This window comes from Ips typographus, linkage group LG15 (genome assembly GCF_016097725.1).
Source record: "Ips typographus isolate SLU linkage group LG15, UJ_Ityp_2.0, whole genome shotgun sequence".
NCBI lineage: Eukaryota > Metazoa > Arthropoda > Insecta > Coleoptera > Curculionidae > Ips > Ips typographus.
Genome location: NC_138436.1, coordinates 3,445,366 through 3,458,871, shown reverse-complemented (window position 1 = coordinate 3,458,871; position 13,506 = coordinate 3,445,366). Strand labels below are relative to the sequence as shown.

The 13,506-nt window shown below is 31.9% G+C and overlaps 1 long non-coding RNA gene across 1 annotated transcript; it reads right to left on the bottom strand.

Moving 5' to 3' along the window:
* Positions 1 to 669: 669 nt before the first annotated feature.
* On the bottom strand, positions 670 to 12,953 carry LOC145738294 (uncharacterized). Its single transcript, XR_014180689.1, has 3 exons — positions 12,741 to 12,953; positions 12,424 to 12,607; positions 670 to 765 (listed from the first exon to the last, which is right to left on the bottom strand). It is a non-coding gene; the product is annotated as an uncharacterized LOC145738294 (long non-coding RNA).
* Between the last annotated feature and the right edge of the window lie 553 nt (positions 12,954 to 13,506).

The window sequence follows — 13,506 nt, the reverse complement described above, 5'->3', positions numbered from 1 at the left end:
TCCACTTAGACATATTGTCCGTCGACGACATGACGTCACGGCCGCAGGAAACTAATTAGACTTTACGAAAAATCATAAAAAAAATAATATTTTTACCTCAAAACGACAAATTTTTTCAAAATGTTTTCAGAAGAGTCATGACTGAAAGGGTTAATATACCGTATTGGTGGTGACCCGACGTGCAATCGACTCAAATTTGTATTCCCCAAAATAGTGCAAATACGAGTAGAAATGCCGTCGCCCCAACGTCGGTACCTGACGTTGCGTGGGGTAATCGAACGTTGGCTCGAGGTCCAAATGCCGTTTGGGCATTATGGATAGTTCTTAGAAAACACACGTGATTAGCATTAATTCTTCGATATAAATAGGAGCTGAGCAGACACAAAAAGTTAAATTTGCTGTAGGATGTTAATCAGTTGGAAAATAAATTGTACGTTAGATAGATATGAATGACTGATTGCTGGTCCTTGTTCACTCCCAATGTCAACTTCTGCACAGTTACTCAGTTCGCCATGCAAAGATTGACATTTAAAGGAATGACAATATTTCTATTACATCAGCATTTAGTTGGAAATTAAAGGAAAATTATTCGGCCAGATATTGTGGATAGAACAATGCTGCATATGGCATAACAGCAAATCGAAATCGCAAATAAAACTACACACCACCCGCGCCCCAATTCGTAGTTTATTATTAAATTTAAAAAAAAATTCCAAGATTGACCTGGATGACTTTTTTTTGCTTCTCGCTTCACCGGGCGAATATCTGAAACAAAAAAAATAATATTACTACGAGAATATAAGAAATGTCAATGTGTTTTAAGTTTGAACTCGGTTTTAACCAATGTTAGCTGAAGCTTGATTTTATATTGTAGCATAAAATAAGTATAAAAATTCATTATACTGTCACGAAGGAAATAAATCAAATTTATTTCACTTAATCCGAAACATTAAAAAATGTGGAATTTATATTACTTGAGCGGAAACATTAAAATTGTGGAATGCGGTCAGAGTGCAACTGCACCTATGATGCAATAGCTAGACTATGCACCGGAGTGTGACCGGACGCGAAAGAGTTGCGAAATATGCGAAATATTTCCAGGTACCGAGGGTCGAAAGGTCGTTACGAGTTGTCGGCTAGAGGAGACCTGGTGTGGGAGTTTTCGATTGGTGGAACAAGTGTTTGGAATGCTATAAGAAGGAAGTTGTACCCTAGAGAGGGGTTCATTCCAGTCAGTCCAGTTTTGCTGTGCACCACGTCGGAGAAGGCAGTACCTAGCCAGAAGACTCCGCTCACGCCACAGAATGTAGTCGTCCTGAATTCTGCAACCCGCACCGGGTTTACAAATTAATTAAATAGTAAACCATATCTTAAACTATAATAAATCGCGAGTGCCAAACCCTCCAGAAAGCTGCCCTCATAATTGTTTAACAAATGTAAGTATAGATTTATTATTGTAATATTTTGTGCATGTAAAAGGTATTGTTTAAAGTGCTACTTTTGGGAATTATGTTGAAGGTTTTATTCCGATTCACTAAGTTGATAAACCAACCATTTTGTCAATTAGTTTTAACTGTTATTTAGTTATTAAATTATATTTTTCTACCAAGTGGTTTGATTCTACCTCTGAAACAAGATCTCGGTAAAGGCGTTTATTAAAGTAATAAACGCACGTCTCGTTTAACTTGTTGGGCCAAAAGGGCTTTACAACTTAAACGTGACAATACATTGAATGGTAATATAGCACACAACTTAACGTATTATGTCAGAAATTCACTGACTTGAAAAAAAAATTTATGCAAAACACGTATTTGTCAGCGCACGAGAAAACCCACCAGTTAAAAACAGGGCACGGGAAATTGGCACTTTCCAGCGTCCTCACGGAAAAGGTACATTTTTTTAAACAAACCCACCAAAAAATAGATAGTTTTCAGACTAGTAAGAATAATGAAAAAAACCTTTCCTACTTAGGTGCGGTAAATGCACTTTTACACACTTATTTGAGTGCGGGAAAGAGTACTTTTCCGCACCGGATGCGGTAAAGTTACTTTTCCGCATTGCAAAATTAATTTACAATAAATGTAAAATTTTAAAGGTAATATGTGTGTAAAGCGAGAATACCCACTTGCACCAACCTTTTTATGAGATGCTCAAGCAAATTAAAAAATTGAAAAAGTCTTAAACAGATAAAAAACGAAAGAAAGTCCACAATATTCAGACAGGCTTTAGTTTAAAATTCTCTAATTACTCCCTAGGTAGTGAAAGTGATATTTTCATCTCTCAAATGAGGGAGAAAACTTTTATTTTCTATAGAGGTCGTAGAAAATAGTTATTTGCGCATAGTTAAAAGCAGCAGTTAAATATTACTGGGCTTTTCAACCATGTGGTATTGTCTAACTGAGGACAAAAGATCACACCAGCAAACCTTTCAGGACTTTAAAATTTAATAAATGTTTAGACTACCATTTTGCTGACAAATCCACCACTTTTATGAAATATCTAAGAAACGGTGCAAGATAGGGAATAGAATAGGATAGCGAAGTATTAACATTAATTACTAGGCTTCTTGCGAAGAATTCAAAAATTAGATTAGAAACAGTGTATTCCATTTGAAAATCAAAAGTTGGTGTTCTTTCCGACTGATATGGCAATACTGCAAAGTCCAAAATATTTTACATAGAGAGTTTGGATAGGCTACACTCCAAATTTAAACGAAAAATATTATATAAGTCGTTCTCTAGATACTTCTAATATACCATCAGCGTGAATCACCCTGAATCTTACATATTATATTAAAAATAGACATCTTTTAAAATTATATTTGATTATGAATTCTATTTAAAAGAAGAAAGTTATGTCAATTCTTGAGAAAACTGAACGCAGTAGCTAAAAACTAAACACGAAACTGAAATCACATCAAAAAAGTGCCTCAAAAATGTTTGTGTTTCACTCCGATATTTTAATAAAGAAAAAAGTTGGGTAAAGTTTTTAAAATGGGCGAAATTCGAAAAACGGCCTCTAGCGCCGCAATCTGACAAGATATCGAAATACGGTTTTTGCCATAACACTGTATCTAGCTGGAAAATGGGGTTTTTCTGTCAAAACACTCTAAATCCTGACACCCTGTACAGGTGATTCAATGATAAAGTTCATTATCTCGTTTGATTTGACGTTTGTGGTCTCACTCGTATATGTTAAATACAAAAGTTTTAGAGAATATTGATATTTATAGTTTAAAATTACTTTTGGATATACAGGTTCTTAGTTTAAAATTACTTTTGGATCTAATAGAAAAATAATGTTAAATACAAAAGTTTTAGAGAATATTGATATTTATAGTTTAAAATTACTTTTGGATATACAGGTTCTTAAAGACATGGCAGAAAACATTAGTTTTTTTAAATATACTTTTTTTTACATTTTTTCCGTCGACCATGTATTGACAGCCTTTTTTGATGGACGATAACGAATGCAAAATCGTTCAATATTGAGTTCCATTAATGCATGATTTTTCAATTGTTTTACTTTAATGCATGATCTTATCAGGCAATCAAATACGCTCATAGTATAGTTTTATCCTTTTTTATTTGTATGAAACAAAGAGAAATAAACACACATTCTTGAGTTGACATCCACCATTACTGACAGAAAAGTTTTTTCAAAACTTTGTAGGATTATAAACCTTTATTATAAACTACAGTTGACGGAAAAATGTTGTAACCAACTTTTATATTAATAAGCGATTAATAATCTCAATTTTAGTAACGCGTTCACTGCGTTAAACCATTTCGATTATTAATCGCTTTCATTAATACACTCGTTCGTTAAATAACTATTAAATTCTTCATAACAATTTAAAACTTTTTTGTTAATAATGTCAGATTATTTAATTTTTAATTTTTCTATACAAATATTACTTTTTACTATGATGTAAAATTGACTGTATTGCCATTGTTTCTAAAAGTAGAATACTCATATTTGGTACGAACGTTCTACAGGAACGACAAAAATGATTTATGCAAATAAATCGTATAATAATTGCATTAGATGCTACAGGACGTTCAATTTTTTAAAATATATTTTGATTAATTCAGTTTAAGAAATTTCGACTTTTATAAATGGATCACCCTGTACATTATTTATTTTGTCTGATAGGTTTTACGTATGTCATGTACCTAATTTGAGTAGATTGCAATTTATTTATGATTTTTAATTTTTACCTTCGATTTAAGTTTAAGTTTAGTTTAATTTAAGTTTTAAGTTAAGTTTACGACAAACTAAAAATGCAGGTGTTGTCAACCGTTGGTAGAGTTACAGCATATTCCAGACATCAAAATAATGCGATTTAGCTAAATTGTCCTATACCGAAAGTTAATATTACGAAAGATACAGGGTGTGAAAGTTGAAATTTTGTTCTTGTTTTTTTATCATATTATCTAGGTATTTTGATATAAATTACTGAAAATGTGTATAAGGGGGTTTTGACAGCCGGTAAATATGATGGTTTCATCTATTTGCAGTAGCTGATACCCCCTATCTGCTACCCTGCAGCTTTTTCATCTGCTTAAAAGGACTAATACTTTTTTCTACGCCACTGAAACAGACACACGACTTCAAAATATGATTCTAATATGTTTTCTACGTGAAAAAGGTATACTTGTTTTAAGGCTTAAAAGTTGACCGTTTTTGAGATATCCACTATTTTGATATTGCATGTAGCAACTTTCAAATTAGTAAATATTTATTTTATGAAAGTAAGTTTTTATTTTGCCTTTGTAGAATACTTGTTGTCCACAAGAAACCTTTTTTTAATGTTAATACTTTAATTTCCAGTGGTTTGTGGAGTAAGTTGTTTCACCAAATTCACTGAAAATACGTAAGGATTTTTCATTTATTTTTAGCAGTCTTTTTGTTGTGTGATTTAGCTAAAAGATATTCCAATTAGTTTTTTTAAGGTGTGTATAAATTACGGAAATGTACTTTACCCTTTAACCATTTAACCGTATTAGCAATGCAATATTAAAACATTAAATATCTCGAAAACGGTCAACATTTAAGATCTAAAACTAGTATATTTTTTTTAAAAAAGAAAACATATTAGAATAATATTTTGAAGTCGTATATCCTTTTCAGCTGCGTAAAAAAAAGTTTAAGTACTTTTAAGCAGCTGAAATAGTTGCAGATAGCGCCTCCTATCAGCTACTGCAAAATAGTAGTAGTAATGCTGTCCCATTACTTATGGTCCACCCTATACAGGGTTATTCACGTTATTTGACACGGAAGATTGTGACTAAACTATTCACTTTCAAAAAAGTTATAGACCTATTGAAGGTATCTTTTAAAAATATTTTCAAGATGTACCGGTTGTCCCAAATGCCGAAAAAGTATCAAAGTCATGTTTTTTCAAATGTAACACCTGGTATATTACTTTATTTTCAGAATCTACGTTGAAAATAAAAATTAATTTCATTGATGTTTGATAGGTCTAAACTTTACAGTTTCTCAGATATTCCTTAATTTGTAAAAATGTAGAACAAATATTAACATTTAAACATTCAACCTTCCTTTGAGATTAATTGACCAAAATTGGTTTGGGCGATGATAACAGATTAAGTTTTATGATCCAAAAGTGATAAATTGTCTAGCTCATATAGGGGGTCTCAAAAAAAATTATTTAATCAAAAACTAAAATTTTGAAGTAGTATAAACTTGTCAAAATCAAATGGAACCACAGTTACAGTATACGCAAATTTAATTACCTATCGAAAATTATTAAGGTTTCGTACCTCTAATTGTTAACGTTTTCTTGGAAAAATCGACATTTCTTAAAGTAGAGCTGACTGACTGATTTTTGATATCGTTCAAAGATCACTTGGTATCTTTTCGAATTACATATCTATCATTCTAATCTAAGTAAAGCTTAGAATAAAATAGTGGCTTAATACTTTGTAAATTTGCTATAGAAGTAATTCATAAAAATAATTAAATAAATCATTCAAACAAAAATAATTCATAAAAATGTTTAAAACGGCGACAATTCGACTACAAACTACTAAAACTAAACTAAACACTAAACATCCAACTACTCCGTTTTCGAGTCCTTCAGCAACATTATTAAGTATCTTAATGGATATACTCCTAAAAATTTCGCTAATTCGCTAATCTCTGGTCATTTCTCAAGGGTATCAAAAATGACTCAAAATCGGTGCGAGTTCGAGAAATGTTGACTTTCCAAGAAAACGCGAACAGTTAGCCATAGGAGACCTCAATAATTTTCGATAGATAATTAAATTTTGCATCTACTTTAACCATAAAATAGGTGGTGTTCAATTTGATTTTGACAAGTTGTTAAATTTAAAGGTTGCAATTATTGGGAGAAAAATGTTGAGACATCCTGTATGAGCTACACAATTTCTCACCCATGGATCCTAAAACTTGATCATTTAGTAGGTCCCAAGCCAATTTTGAGTGATAAAAATCAATCAGAGGTTGAGTGATTAAACATTAAAATATGTTCAAAATTTTTACAAAATAACGAATATCTGAGAAACTGTAAAGTTTAGACGTACCAAACCTCAATGTCATTCATTACCTTTTATTTTCAACGTAGATCCTGAAAATCAAATAAAATACTAGGTATTCCATTTGAAAAAATATAACTTTGATACTTTTTCTGCATTTGGGACAACCGGTACATCTTGAAAATATTTTTAAAAGATACCTAAAATAGGTCTATATCCATCCCAGAATCAAATATTTGTTGAAAGTGAATACTTTAGTCACAATTTTCCGTGTCGAATAACGTGAATAACCCTGTATAATTGATAAAAAAACAAATGTTTTAATTTTGTATGTCATTAACAACAATTTAAAATGTTTATAGTTCAATTGAATTGTTAAAGATAATTTTCAGATTATAGTTTAGTTAAAATGAAGGTAAAAGTTAAAACATATAAATAAATCGCAGACATTTAAATTAGGTAGGTATATGACATACTTCACAAAAGTTGAATTGTAAAAGATATCAGAAAAATAAGTAATAGGCTGTTCCATTTAAAAAAGTCGAAATTACGTAAGCTGAATTAGTCAACACGGTGTTTCATGGTAAATGCGTTATACAGGATGTTTCACGATAAATGCGTCATATTTTAGAGTGTGATTAAAGGTCAAAAAATAACTCTAGTTTGCTATATAAACCATGGTCCAAAGATGTTTCGTTATGTAGATACAGGGTGTTAAAGTTTGGGTAAAAAAATCAAAATTTACTTATTTCATTAAAACAATAAGAGATATTTTCGTAAAACTTTTTAGGTGTCCACGATAAAGTTCGTTTTGCCATTAAAAAATATATTTTTTATATTTGCCAGTGGCGTCCAATCAAACAAGTTATTGACCATTTTTGCAAAAAAAATATGTACGCCACTGTTTTTCCAAAAAATGTAAATCAGTTCTGAATTTCTTATTCAATTTAACACAGAAAAAGTATCTAGTAACTTTTTGGTACGTCATCTCGTTTTCGAATAAAAAATCCTGCAAAAGTACCCTTACAATTAATACTAAATCTTCGAATTTCGCCTCTATTCAATATTAAAATTTTGATTTATTCAGTTTTTTTATGAAAAAATAGGAAGATACTGCTTGTTCCTATCGAATAAAATTTTTTTCAAAAAAACTAAATTAATAAAAATTTAGATATTGATTAATAAAATAAACAGTCGACGATTTAGTATTGATTTTATGGGTACATTTTTATGATTTTTTATTGGAAAACAGAAAGGTGTACCGAAAAGTTACTAGATAGCTTTTCTATTCTAAATTGAATGGGGAATTCAAAATTGATTTGCGTTTAATGGAAAAAGAGTGGTGTATACATATTTTTTTGCAAAAACATTCAGGAACGTGTTTGATTGAACGCTACTGGCAAAATTAAAAATTATGTTTTTTATTGCAAAACGTGCCTTATCGTGGACAGTTGACACCTACAAAGTTTTATAAAAATATCTGAAACCGGTTTGAAGAAATAGATAAATTTAGATTTTTTTATTCAAACTTTAACACTCTGTATATCCATAATGGAACATCTTTTGCCCATGGTTTATTTAGCAAACTAGGGTATTTTTTTACTTTTAATCAAACAATAAAATATGACGCATTTATCATAAAACACCCTGTATTTTAGGGTTCGATTAAACGTCAAAGGAAAACCTAGTTTTCTATATAAACCATGATCCAAAAATGTTTCGTTATGGAGGTACAGGGTCTTAAAGTTTTGATAACAAAAATCTAAATTTATTTATAATTCTCAAATCGGCTGCAGCTATTTTCATAAAACTTTATATTTGATAAAACAAAAATCTTCACCAACTCGTTCAATTGGATACCACTGGCAAAATTGAAAAATAACTTTTTTTATTCCAAAGCGTGCTCTGTTGTTGACACCTACAAAGTTTTATGAACATAGGTATCTGCAGCCCTTTTGAAGAAATAAATAAATTTAGATCTTTTTATGCAAACTTTGACACCATGGATCTCCATAGCAAAACATCTTTGTTTAAGTAGTGTTATTTTGTTATATTTAATCAAACCATAAAATATGACGCATTTATCATGAAACACTCTGTAAAAAAAATTGAACGCCCTGTAGCATCTAACGCAAATTTATTTGCGTAAATCTAATTTGTGGTCCCTGTGCAAACAATGGTAATTGGTAATACAACCAATTTTATATCAGAGTAAAAACTAATAAATTCAATATTAGTAAAACCTTGAGGAAAACTATCAGGTTGAAGTATAGAAAACATAAAACTTTTCAAATTCTACCTAGTATCTACAGATGTATTAAAAAATATAAGGTTCTATTTAAAAAAAACTAATGCCTGGTTTATACCTTCAAATTAAAAAATTTATTTTAATTTAAATTACATGAAAAATTGAATGAAAATTATTGTGGTTTATACTTTTCAAGATATGCTAAATTAAATGACATAGATGTGTTTTTGACTTTGACGTATTCTAGACATATTTTAACCTAAAAAGGGTGAAAGAGTTTAGCTATAAAATAATCATTTGTAAAGTTAAAAATATTAAACCAGGAATGAAGTTTTCTTTGGCAGTGGTTACCGCAATAGTCGGAATTGGTGTATCTTTGATAAAACGATGGAAAAGAAATTGGAGATATGGAGTAAGACCGCTAAACAGAGAAAGAAAAAAAAAACAAATAAAGTTTCACATTTTATAACAACGAAAAGTGATAAAGGGTTCACAAATTAGCCTCAATTTCACCCAATGGTGAAAGTTGGTTCACTTTTAAGTTAACATTAGTTTTAGTTTTGTGTAAATTTTAAGTACAGCATGTCATATACAAATGTGTAGCTTTAACTTTGATAAAATTAAATTGACTTTAACGAAAATATAGTAAAAATAAAAAAATAAATAAAAAATAAAAATAATAAATAAAGTAAATGTTCATTAAAGACAAATTTATCACCCGGTTTATACTTCCAAATTAACGAATTAAACTAAAAAGTTAAATTAAGTTAAGTTTTAACTTAAATTTAAAAAGTTAAAGCCACATGTTTGCCAACTTTAAACTAAGGGCAAATTCTTGAAATCTTCGTTGTGATAAAATGTGAAACTTGATTTGTTTTTTCCTTCATTCCCTGTTTATCGGTCTTACTCCATATCTCCAATTTCATTTCCATCGTTTTGTCAAGGATACACCGATTCCAACTAGTGTGGTAACCACAGCCAAAGAAAACTTCATCCATTAGTTATTATTTTAAATTTTACAAATGATTATTTTATAGCTGAACTTTTTCATGAATTTTTCACCCTCTTTAGGTTAGAATATGTCTAAAATACGTCAAAGCCAAAAAAACACATCTATGTCATTTAATTTAGCATATCTTGAAAAGTATAAAACACAATAATTTTCATTCAATTTTACATGTAATTAAAATTTTATTTAATTTTTTTAATTTGGAGGTATAAACCGAGCATTACATGTAATTAAAATCAAATTATTTTTTTTAATTTAAAAGTATAAACCGGGCAGGGATGTGCAAATGACCACTTTTTTTGATTTTGACCAGGGCAGTGGTCAAAACTGGTTAAAACTGGTCAAATGGTTGAAACTGGTTAAAACCAAAATAAAAAATGTATTCCTAGAATAAAAAATTAAAAAATATATAAATTAGGTGTAGAAAAATGTAACAAACTGATTTCTGTATATAGAATGTTAAATTTAAAAATAAAACAAGATAAAAATTTTGAAAGGTAGGAAGACAATGATGACTGGATGTAGGTATAATAGACAGGTTTATAATTTGTTGGCTTTTTGTTGTTTAAATGTTTCTTTTTGTTTAAAATAATATTTTTTTTTTATTTTGAGTACAAATGTTTGTATATTTTGAGGTAAAACATTTCTTAAAAAATAATTAAAACAATTTGATATTGTAACCGCCTTGACGTGCCGGTTCTGGTACGGTTTTTGCCACACCTAGGGGTAGGTGCTTCGAAACTCGGGCGCCACCTTAGTTTTATTTGGAGAAGCGTAACTAAGGAACTCGCTTCGTATACCTGGGGAGCTTTTACACAGTCGAAGACAGAGTTCACGTTTATCTGTGAATGGATGAAGGGAGTGGGACAAAAATAAGGAAACACGGGGTAGTCAGCAAAATTAAACAAGTCGTGTTAACCATGAAAAATAACAATCATTCATATCCTTACTTAAAACTCTAGCACAAATGAACAAACAGAGAACAACACAGCCTCGTGTTCATATTAATAAACGGTACAGTCAGACCTGGAGATCCTAACTAAATCAATACGGTAACTTTGAAACGGAGAACAAGCGGACAACACAACCTAGTGTTCAGAACGGGGAACGGTGCGGAGAACTAAGACGGTTTCGAAACGGTAAACAGACGGTTACGGTATGCATGACAGATTCGGACGGTACGAAAACTGTGCTCTGGGGGTACAGACGGGGTCAGAGAATCGGTAACAGCTTTCAAACGGTCAGCCCTCGGAGTTAACCAGTTGGGGGCTAAAAACGGCCGGAGCTGACAGTCCGAAGGAAACGGTTCGGAAATACCTAGGCGTTAGTGAGATTGTAGCCTCCGGAGTTGACCAGCAGTGTTATAACATCCGGTACTGGCAGTCCAGAGGAAACAACTCAAATCGCCGAGAGGTTTTCGGAGTCGTGGCCCTCGAAGTTAACCAGCAGTGTTATAACATCCTGTACTGGCGGTACGAAGGAAACGATTCCGAAATACCTACACCTTCAAACTTGCCCCCAGCAACAATAAGATTTACCGTTCAGCTGGCTGAAGCGTCGGTCGGTTTCGATGGTCCGTGAAGAACTGACTGCAGCGTCGGTTGGTTCGGTTCGATAAGAACTCCGGGATCAACTCCGAGATGAACTCGAACTGAACAATGAATCGCGCGGCGCATCACCTGTTTACCAGCTCGCGAGTCGCGACGGCGCGATGTTGGTTCGTTTACGCTACCGCGGCTGCGCGCTGAACCTTTATCGATCGCGGCGGTGCGTTCACCATTCTGTCGCGAAGACGCAATGTACCTTAAGCGTGTGAGGCTGCGCATTGTTTTCTTTAATCTAATTCTACATATTAACAAAAAATTAGTAACTTCGTTACAATATATATGTTTTTTTAATTTTGAACTTTTTGGTTTTGACCCGTTTTGACCACTAAAGTGTCCAAAACAAATTTGACCAGGGCAGTTTTAACCGGGTTAAAACCAATGGTTGAAACCACACTGTCCAAAACTTGCCAACCCTGAAACCGGGCAAAATACTTTTCAAGTTATGTTAAATTAGATAACATAGATGTGTTTATGACTTTGGAAATATTCTAACCTAATAAAAAACAAAGTGTTAGTGTACAATGATGATTATTGTGTTAAAGGTAAAATGAAAACTGTATTGCTTTTTATTTTTGTTAATGTTACTATTATTGAGCTGGATTCATAGTTCTAGTTCCGCAAGAAGAAGTAATCAGTAAGCTGCAGTAAAAATAAATAATATACTTGTAACACTCTAATTCATAGTTTGACAAATAAGTGCAATCCACATTAACCGCAAGCAGTAAGCAGCAAGAAATGAATAATTTTCATTTCTTACCTTGCTCCTTACTGCTTCCATCATAGACTACTGATCTTTACCCCCTTTCATAGATTTTTGGAATATCATTTGACAAATACTTTCTTTTGCTTTTGCCTAAAAATGACAACCCACAAGATAATAAATAAAATTTTGATGGTTTATAAGACTTTGGGGTTATTGGGGTTATGTTATTTCCTTCTTACTAAAGTTGAACTACGAATTGACATGGCTACTACTGCTTGCTGCTTACTTCTTGCAGAATTAGAACTACAAATCTAGCTTTAAAACAGTTAACTCACCTTAAAACTTGCTTTTTAATCCACTGTTGTACCTAATGTAGATAGTTTAATATATTGTACACAATTTTTCTTCTTCAACTTGACTTGATTGCAGTCCCTGGGAAATGTAGTCACTTCATAAAAGTTGTGCTTTTTCATCCACATGGAAAAGTAGTGATGTATGCAGCATATACCAGTTGCAGATCTGTAAGACTAGCCGAATTAGTTACTAAAACCACCCTTAAAAAATGTTAGTACAAAAATGTGTAGTAATGATGCATCAGCAATAGCATGGTTTATTACATAGGTTAGGTATGAAATTGTCATTGTAATCTTACCTGGGCCAGCAGCTGTTGTATCCATTATGTCTATCAAAAAATATACATTTACTTGATTTTAGTTTATAATCTTCACCAATTAAATTGTTAGATTTTGTCATAAAAATATAATTAATTTTAGCAGCATGCTAAAACAAATAAACAAAAGCAAAGTGACAAGTGGAAATTTTACTTGACAACACAACAGATCCAAGAGGGCGGCCCTATCAGCAAAACCTGTTTGCTCGAAACGCTACCTCGCGTGACGTCACAGTGGGTGCTCAGGTGCACAGTATTAATATAATACACACACACAAACAATCTCTATTTCCGAGGAAAAAGGCTATCGACCTACCGGTCTTTCTGCCAATGTTACAGAAACAAAGCTTAATGTATCCACATAAATATTTGTTAAAAAAAATAGTTAGTCCGTTTTTTTTAGGTAAAATGTTCCAACAGAGTATATTGAGGAAAGTGAGGGAGATGGGGTTTATAATTGTCCAGTTGTGGGGGTTGCCTTTCCATTTTGCCTCTAGTTTCGTTAATCGTTCTGTTATTTTTGTCATTTGTGTCCGTTCGTAGAGTAATTCGTTGGTTGGGTTATGTAGCGGGTTTTGAGGATGTCTAATCTTGGTTACTAGTCTAAGTGCAATTTGTTCTGTAGTTTGTAATATGTGTTTTTTTGTTTTGCTGGTCGCATTAACTCTTAGTATGTGTCCGTAGTCGAGTAGAGGTCTGCAAATAGATTTGTATATTTTAGTTGCAGTTTTTGTGCTTATACCTCTGT